This window comes from Montipora foliosa, chromosome 8, assembly GCF_036669935.1.
Source record: "Montipora foliosa isolate CH-2021 chromosome 8, ASM3666993v2, whole genome shotgun sequence".
Classification (NCBI taxonomy): Eukaryota; Metazoa; Cnidaria; class Anthozoa; order Scleractinia; family Acroporidae; genus Montipora; species Montipora foliosa.
Window position 1 is genome coordinate 24,084,764 of NC_090876.1, and position 10,000 is coordinate 24,094,763.

Here is a 10,000-nt window from a genome sequence, read left to right on the forward strand (position 1 = left end):
TATAAACAATTATTAATAATTTAATACAGGGAAGTTCCCAAGTGTCTATAATTAGTAAGAAAGCTATTTGAAGTTGATCAGATGTCATAACAAAACTGGCAATCGTCCAGAAGTTCCGGTCACTTAACAGAATGTGCCTCCTCAGTTTTCCTTTCCTTATCTTTCCTTTCTTTGACTTCATGTTGCTAAAACGTTGTTCAGCAAGGACCGATAGAGTAAAAGAAACCTTTTGCGTCGTGAGATTGTCAGCATTTTGATTAAATGCGTAATACTAGAGTGAACAGATAATTTGACGTTGGTAGAGATGCCGGCAAACACTAACATAACACCAGTTTTGATGAAAATAACAATAAAACGAATATAACAGCTTTGCGGGACCAAGGTAACTTTACTCAGTGGAATAGGATGACCGACCTTATAAAAGACAGATTCACTTTAAATAAGAGAGAAATTTCGAAGAGAGGGGGTATGGCGACATTGTTCCCCTACAGAGACCGTTTCTTACTTAACCCTAAACCCTAACCCTAACCCCAAACCATTATAAAGACTGGGACAATTTGCAGTAGTACGCGACAGTTGAACAAGATCGTTCGTCCAAACACGCTTCACGCAGACTTAACATAGCATTATGTAACAGTGAAATAACTCAAAGTGACGAGATAAAAAAAATTCACTACATACCAAACTTTTTGAATGCAACGAAGCAGTTTTCCGGAGCACACTGAATCCAATTTACTTTTCACCGCTTTGATTATGAGGAAAGCAAGATGCTTATAACGTCGAATTTTACCAACGTGACCAAGCTATCACTGAATAGCTAAAGGCAAATTGGTATGTGATTTAATTGCACCAAAACACTTGGTTTGCCGACTACCTCGACGGGCTCGACCAAGATGAAAACACTTGTTAAGCAACTGAGCACGCGTATTAAGCGGGTTGTCACTACCCTGTCATGTTAAAGCCTAAGCGTTTTAATGCTTTCAGCATGTGCATTCACATTTGCAAATCAGGTGGAATCTCCATGGTAGAAAACGAGAGTCTGCTGTCTGTCTGTCTGTCACGATATTATTGTAACCTTTAAAAGCTCTTCATTTAGGACAATCCCGCATCGCAGACTAAAATTCTAAACATACGTCGTGCGCATTTAGGGCTAAAAAAAATTATTTACATCAAACGAAATCCGCTTGAAAGCCAAAATCCGCAAAGTAATTTGACATCACACTGAAAAACCTCAAAGATTCCCTCTTCACGATTCGGGAAAAGATAACTGTTTAGCCATTTTCAGCCTTTCAAGGGATCGTTCTTCCCTAGGGTGTGTTTCATTTTATTTTTTGCCAACGCAAAACAAAAGGTTTGAGTCTGGTCTCATTGAGTGTGCGTTCCTGTCTTCAAAAAGGCTCTTAAGGCGTAAAATGCCAGTGACATAGGCCAACGTTGATCTCCTGCTGCTAAAATACTCTTTGCCAATTGTTAAATGATTTTGTTTTTCATCCGAGAATTATTTAGCCAAAAGCATGTCAGTTTTGTTGTTTATGATAACTTTGATGCTTCCCTTCCTCAGCCCATTTCCAGTATTGTTAATCTTCTTTAGATAAATCCATTGTTTTTTTTGGCTTAGCATCGTCTCGCAGTTAGCTTGCCAGGTAGATTTTGAAAACAGTAGTCCCTAAAAAAAACTACACTGTAATCCCAAGAGCATTTTTATACGGTTTAAATAATTTCTAATATCCCTTCACATTAGTTGAAACCATCTTTGCGGATGTCATTTATTTGTCCTAACCATATTAAACTAATTAAGAAACTTGCTGGCGCAGCGAGGAACATTGATCTTTTTTCGGCCAATTCTGCGCCCACTCTCTGTCAAACCCCTTCCGTTCATTGTATAATCAAATATCCGGCGAGTTAATCTGCACAGTCCATAGCTGGTTTGGACAAATCAACGTTGTGTCATTTGATCTCGCACGTGATGAGTGTGAATTTTCCATCTCTACTGGCGTTTGTCCAATTTTTTTCAAATATTTGTTGATTTAATATTTACAACCCGACAATGATTGCTTGGTGAAAGCTAGTGATGCGCACTGCTATTGTTACTAGAATATGTATGTAGCCAAAGGAAGATTTTGAACTCGTATCTCCTCGTCAGCACTGAATACGACAACTCAGTCATTTTTGGTTCTTCCTCAAACAACAACAAACAAACGACGGTAATCCGGCCGGTGTTGGCACTATGACATAGTATCTACGGTATGCAATGACCTTTTCTTTAAATCTGCTTACAAACAAATGAAGCCAAATGTTGTTGGAAAGGAGAAAACTTAAAAAAAAAACAAAAAAGAGACACGAAAGCTGGAATTCGATAAACGGAAGATGGAAGAAAACGGACACCCACTAAACGAGATGCAAACGTTGTGATCGATAAAAGGTGTGATTAATAGGGCCGAAAATACAAACTTAAAATTCCTATATATTTTTCTTTTGTTCGCGCGTCTTTTTCTGTTAACAGCATTACAGTCCATAACTAAGCTTATTTGTCGGCCTAATTGTTATTTGCCATCATTTTGCCGGGAGATGCCATTTGAAAGTGGCCATGCATGAAATAACGAATAAATGACGGTGATTCTTAAAGCGCATGCCGCTTTTTTAAACTTGTATTTTAAAAAAAATGTGAGTTGATAGTAGGCAAGTTATTTCACCAAAGTCGTCATCCTTGGAGTATACTTTTTGGTTGAGGAATGTTCGTGCTATTCAAGTTTAAACTCTGGGTTGGGTTCAAGGTTCTGCCAGGTGCAGTGGCGATCAGCTTACAAGTCATGTGATAGTATTTTAACGTCAAAACGCAGACTGCAGACTGTGCAGACCGTGCAGACCAGGGGTAAAATATGGCGTTACCCTCACTATTACGTATTGAGAGCTAACCGTAAACAGGCTAACCTGAATGTTATTTAGGCCTAATTAGGCTAACCGAATGTTATTTATGCCTGATTAGGTTAACCGAATGTTCATTTTCCAGACGGTCGGCACAGTCTGCAGTCTGCGTTTTTTACTGTCCCGACTATTATACCAATGATACTGTTGTTCCGGAAATCACTTTCTGGAGTATACTTGGCCATACCCTGGGTACCAGAGGTTTTTTTCTCGCGCGCGGCACACGGAAATTCTTTGCTTCGCTTCGGGTAACGTCGCCACCTTTGGTGGGTGAATGTTTCGTGCAGTGCAGCTTCGAGGGTCATGCATGATCAGCGACTATCAGGACTCAATCATCAATGGGGGATGGAATTACGCCATCGTTCCTGAAATAATCTACTATCTATCATGATTCAATTCAATGAAAATATCCTTATTTATTGGCAAAGTTTCATCTTACACGGTAAAACAAAGGCTAAGATTTCCAAATAGTTCTTTCCAGTTTTTTTGGGATAAGGGACACAGACAGCAAGAAGAAGATGTAACTAAATAAGAATTTATTATAACCGAACTTTCAAGCCCTCTTCATGATCACTGAGCAGGGGAAATGTGGTCACGGTGATGTATTTTATGCACGTTTAACAGAGACGTGTAGATTTAGTAGCGTGTTTTCGTATTTTCTGTTAGATTGCGAAGCATTCAATTCAAACACCACCAGCACCAAAAAGAATCAGAGTCTCTCGCCCTCCCCATCTCTTATACAAAAGAAGAAAAGTACCTCCACCTTATGCACAAAACAATCCATGCGATATCTCTTCTCAACGACAGTGGAGACCCTGGGGACGAGGATGTACGATACAGTCCTTTCAAGTTCCGGTACATTTTGATCTTGGGTCAAAAGCGTACAGGATGTGCGAAAGAAGAGGCCAAACATCATGTCAACGGCGGATTATGCCCGAAACAAATAAGACCAGCGGAACTCTGTTCTCTCTAGAAGTAAGACTTGCATTGCTTTGCACATTGCATGCACGTTAATGCATATTGCTGTCAAAGCTACACAGGGATGACTGATGAATGCCACATACGCAACAGCCTGCTTTGCGAGCACTCCCATGCGAAAGAAGAACTCCGGCCGGAGAAAAAACCGTGTTAAAAAATCTATTCGAAGCGGTGCTTGATTAAAGCCAAATGTAAATTAAATGAAACTATCAACTCATTAACTTCAAACAAATCGTCATCGCGCTGTCGCATCCTCGATTCGGATAAAGGCCAATACAGGCTGGGTAAAGACTTTAAGAAAATTGGTCGGTTACTCATTTACTTTCATCCATTCCCCCTTTAATTAACCCGGCTATGTTGATTCGGGCGAGTTTCCCGCTGGTCTGTGAAATCGAAGGACTTGATCTCGGCCTACCGTTTTGCGGGAAGCAAAACCACAAATTATTGACAACATAAAGAATATGAACAGCATCATGCCCATGCCATCCCTGCATGTGTTTTACAACGGAACAATGTTTCTTTTCCTGTTTGTGGACTACGCCACTGATAAAATGGAAGAACAGGAGTGACACGTACGCAAGGCGGACGAGCCAAACTGTGTGAAAATAACGCGGTCAGGAACAAAGGCATTAAATAAATGAAACGTCTACAAAAAGGTTTCTGTTGCGGCCAAGTAAATAACTCCTATTCCTATAGTTTATTCACTCGATTTGTTGACGTTTGCCATTACGTGGGAGATTAAAGAAACACCTTCATGGTTAATAAAGGAATCAGGTTAATGAAATGACTTTCATGCGATTCGCGGTTTCTGAAAGCAGAGCTAACCGATTTAAATGTTACCAAGCCTCTTTAGCCGTTAGCTAGTCCCTATTTTTTCTTTTTGAAATTGTTCAAAAATGTTCTATGAATGCAAAGTGTAAGCACTCACCATAGATCTTGAATTCAACGTGACGCAGACTTCTCTAAAGGAATCGTCACTCTTACGGAAATGATGAGAATGCTGTGAAACAGGTATGATTCATGAAGCATTCAGGAGTTTCAAATATGTTTTTGCTAATCATTCGTCAGGATATATATACTTTAGGTTACACAAAACTTAAGTGGATTAACATCAAAAGCTAAATCCAAAGTGCAAGGTCTTTCTTCGCTTGCCAAATCCGGAAAGGCGCACAAGCAGAAAGTCAATACCATTCGCCCACTAGCCACTCACTGTTAAGTGATAATAACAGAGCTTGACTTACAGAACTTATCACACGATTTTTGTCATGTGACTATTTAGCGGTCAAAAGGAAACCCTGGAAATCAACGAAACCTGCAAATACCGAAAAGTTAATCTTGCAAATGCATTAAATTATTATGTGTAGAAATAGGTGCAAAACTATTGCAAGGGGCAATAGCCTGTGGGGAAGCTTAAACAGAATGCAGCAAGGAAAAAAAAAAGTTAAAAAGGACAAAATGAGTTTCGTTAAATCAACACCTTGGGTGCAACGGCCTCAGTGCCCTCTGCGAATATTCCCGCCGATAAATTTGCTTTCATTTTGATGCAAACGGAGCTAATCCTTACTTTATTCATGAAATAATCACATTACCATGCACTTGAAAAAACGAAGTTTTTGTTTCACTTAATGGCTTGGGGTGGAAGACTCCGAAGTTGACTGTTTTGAAAACAAACACTGTCCGTCTTATCAGTGATTATTACCTACGGTTGGACGGGAGTGTAAGTGGAATACCTCAGGCAAATACATCGAAGAAAATGTTGATCGTGCTGTTCATGATGATCGGACGGTCACGCAAGACTGACATTACCTGCAACGCCACCGTTCGGTCTTGTTCTTTCAAATAAAAGGAATAAGTCATCCTCGCATTTATCTGGACAATGTGTCTTCTAGACACCTGAAAAAATTCCGGTGGCTTTGACGGGATTCGAACCCATGACCTCTTCTATACAGGTGCAATGCTATGTAGCCACACAACTGCGAGCAGGTCAATTTGTCAGTGGGCTCATGTGTTGCCGTCAAAACACTCGACTCGATGAATGACATAAATGTTTATTTTGAAGTGCGGATTATACAGTGATTATAGATGAAAGTGTAGTGGTGAAGACACAGGATAGCTGGAGGGTCCGATTTCGAGTACCGGTACAGTTGTTTTTTCCCTTACTGTGTTATAATGTTGAGACTGAATGGATTGAAGTGCATGAATAGACAAAACGATAAAATGGTACGAAACGTTAAGAAGATGTGAGATGCGTAAGACAGGGTTTGACGGAAGGTATAAGTGTGTTAGGGGGGGGGGGGGGGGGGTTAGCTCTTTAAACATTGAACATACAGTAGGTAAAATGAGGATCACCAGTTTAACCTTGGTGAAAACGGATTAACCGTGTACAATAGAATTTCTTATCTTGACGTCCTGTCATTTCCTCCCGATTTCCGCTTGTGATCGACAAACCAAAGAAATCCGCGCCGTTCGCGCTCAAACTGAAGGGGAAATATATGAGGCGAGGAAACACCTAAATAAATTTGGCGAGTATGTAAATGTAACTTGAACACTTCAATCGGAGAGTTTGTTTGAACGCTAGCGTTGAAATATCCAAACGAGCAAGGGTTGAAAAATACTCACAGAGCTTTTCACTTGAGAAACAAACCGTATATATGTATACAACCGAGTATTACCAAACGTGCCACCAAAGTTCGGAACACTGCGGTTCAACTGATGTGTCATGGGTACTGTTTTGACATATTTCAAGCATCCTCTGTTCTATAGGTTAAACCGAATGGAAAAACGTTTGTATTCGACGTACAATACGGGTAGACAATAGGTAGGCTGCTCAGGTCAACGTCACGAACACAAAGCCTCCGATGACCACAAAAAATACATACATTTTGTTATAATATGTGATTATAATAGCAGTACACTACGATATCTAGGATTTTATCGAATATACGCGAAAGATATAGAGATATGTCATACAGTTTAGGGGTCCCCGTGCTAACAACTAACAAACGTCATACGAAAGTTGTAGAGTTAGGCAGAGTTCGTTACAGTCTTCAAACATCACTTCAATAAAATCGACACCTCAAATAAACATTTATTTCATAATTAACAATTTCATGATAAGCAAACCCGAGACGCAGTCATAACCGTCTCCAATTCTACCAAGTACCCTTGCTTGCAGCTCAGGCGTTGCAAACACGGAAAAAAGTCTGCTATGGTGATTTTATAAAATAACTTCCGTTGGGAAACACAAAAATGTAAAGTGCTATGATTAAAATGTACCCCGCTTTGATCTGAAAACAGCAATCAGTGATCCTCAAAGCAATCGGCAGAAAACGAAAACAGAGCGCAGTGCCAGTGCGAAAAGAACATACATGTAGACTGCACAGCTTGCGTTACTTAGGAAATAAAGCCCAGTACTTCCTCACAGGTTGTATTTGGTTTTTGATAATCAGCGTCTCATGGGAAGATTAAGGATTTTCGTCATTTTCTTGCCCATTATTCTTAATTTCATATCAAATTTTGTGAAGATCCATGATGAGTGCGATGAAATTCTTCTATCATTTATAAGAGACAGAAGCAGGGGAGGGCTGGTGTGAATAGAAACAAGGCCATTAACTCTTAAGACCTACTCGGCCCTTCCTTGAATGTTTGAAGCACCGCATTAATATTTTTTTTAACTTGCATAAAAATCCATGACTTTCGGTTCATTTACACTCGGCACTCCATCCCTTCCAAAAACTGACGGTTGAAACACCAACGTTTTCGCGACCAACTGCTCATTGACGCGTATCGAAAGATAGCTTTGTTTGTACTCGCGTGCTTATTTCCTTTTGATGAATGAGGCAACTCAGATGCGATAAAACTGAAACAGGCATGGACTGCGTTTACGGAACATCCAGTTTGAAAGCTCTATATTGACTTCCTCCGCCGTGTGCGTGAATGGTCAGACATTGTGAATGAGTGATAAATACTAAAAAAGATCGCCAAGAGCCAAAATGTGACGACGTAACTAAGAATGGTATATAGAGAGGAGCGAGTTGAGGTATACCTGAGCATTTTGAAGTGAAAATATAAACAGCTTTCAATGAATCACATACCTTGGCGAGATCGAGCGTCTTTTGAGGATAAGTAATTCTACAGGTTAAGAAAGTACACCAAAATTAGTAAAAGGACATTGACAATCAAGTTTCATGTCGCCTTAGGCAAACCTCTAAGCACTGTTCATTAGTTATAGTAGTCCGCTGTTAGACTAACCGCAAATCCAGAGTAATCTGATAAAATTATTCCTTTAGTTATCCGCCTACAAAGACAATCAATGCAAACTTCAGATGCTCATTTAAGTTGAAGAGTAGTAAATAAACCACGAGTTACAATATTGTCGAGCCACTGAAAAGCGAACAGGAAATTTAATGGAGGCTGGTTTCCTTTTTGAGATTTTTTAACTGCTGTGAACGTGTCTATTGGAACATATCAATTAACAATGAATGGCAGAATGTCTTTAGTGCTAATTCAAATGAAGTGAAAAGACAATTCGTTTTTCTTGAAAAACAAACTGCACAAGTGAAAATGCACGTAGTTTGCATGAGCTTTACTGAATAACATTTTTCGTCAACTGTCCGAGGGATCTTCACCTAAGAAATTTCAACCAAGGATCCTTTGTAATTCGAACTAAAACAAAAAAGCGCTAATATAACTTGAATTTTTTCGACGTTTCCGTTACCACTTTACACTGCGTTCTCTCCTGTGAAATTTTACTCACGTTTTTGTCATAGGAAAATTAAGCTGAACTATTAAAACAAAAATCACAAAGACAACTTTATCAGATTTTCTTCATCATTTATGACACCAACTTATTTCTTCAACGCACCTGCTTTTAATTCCAAGAGGATTACTGAATAAATTCAATTGGACTACCGTTGGTGCCAGTTTCAAAAGAACCTTAGCGGTACCAAGGACTTGGCTACACGGATCACTTCTAGGTATTCAAATTTGAAAGTTCCAGGGAACATCCCACCCCCGGAATTCCACCATCATATTTACCAGAACGACCGGTTGGATGTCGAGTTCCGGAATACTGCAAACGGGTCGTGCCTTCTCTTTATTACATGCTGGGAACCGAAGTGACTCGTGAAGTCCTTTTGATCATCCGCAGGAAGCCATCCATCGATGCTACCTGAGATCTCCAATTTCTTTCGAACTCTGGAAAGCCGATTTTGGAGCACACAAATTACAGTCACTCTAATGAGCTGAAGTTTAAGTTTGTGGCAAAACAAGGTAAGATATTCAATGTGGCAGGGTACAGGTTTTGAAAACAGAGAATGAAATCATCTTGAAAGCGCTTTATGAAATCATTTAAATAAGGTTATTTATGGATAGTAAGTGAAGATAGTGACAGATTCAAAGTAGTGATTTCAGCACTAAAACTGGAAAGCTGCCAGTAAGGCGGCTTTCTCGATGAAAGAAGTCTAACAAATCTACGTAATTGAAGATCGTCCGCTGCTCTCACGTACCATCAAATACATGTATCACGTTCGGCTGTTCAGCCCGTTCACCATGCAAGGAATTACGCTTACAGCTTTAACTAATGAAGGAGATTCTTGACCCTTACAATCTAGGTTAAATATCTTATTTATTTTACCTTAACGAAGGAAGCGGAATTTGTAGTCCGCCGTCGCAGCTCTCAGCGTGCTGGGGAATCCATGCATGCGCTAGGACTGGGTTTGGGGGTAGAGACCGCAATGAGAGAGCCCATCGCAGAGCGAGAATGTGCTAGCTACAAATGTTCAAGTTTCAGCCAAGCATTTTTCAATTCATCTCAGTTTCTTTCTGAAAACCCAATCTTCACTGCAACTCCTTCAGTTGCGTTAGAATTTTCAAGCCACGTATTTCTGTGATTCTGCTGTCATAAAGACCTCCTATATCTACTTGTAAATAATCGACTTTGCTGGCGTCTGATAAACCGTCAGTACATCAGACGATAGCAAACACTGTTGAGCTGAGAACAGTTAAGGTAGCTTTTTCTCTATTCAGTACTTATCCCTGGATAAGGGAAAATTGACAGGTGTAGTTTTTCTTGATATTCGTAAGGCCTTTGACTCAG

At 39.8% G+C, this 10,000-nt stretch overlaps 1 protein-coding gene across 4 annotated transcripts in view; it reads right to left on the bottom strand.

The window, feature by feature from the left end:
• LOC138013275 (discoidin domain-containing receptor tyrosine kinase B-like) overlaps window positions 1–8,942 on the bottom strand; it is a 28,919-nt gene extending 19,977 nt beyond the window's left edge. The window contains exons 1-2 of one of the 4 annotated variants that reach the window (XM_068860302.1): window positions 8,768–8,942; window positions 7,998–8,034 (exon numbers count right to left, since the gene is read on the bottom strand). The gene's annotated coding sequence lies outside the window, so the exon portion shown is untranslated. Of the gene's footprint in view, window positions 1–681; window positions 1,197–4,831; window positions 4,965–7,997; window positions 8,035–8,154; window positions 8,295–8,767 lie in introns of those variants that run through there. The other 3 variants (XM_068860301.1, XM_068860300.1, XM_068860299.1) reach the window with 3 other exon arrangements.
• Window positions 8,943–10,000: the final 1,058 nt, after the last annotated feature.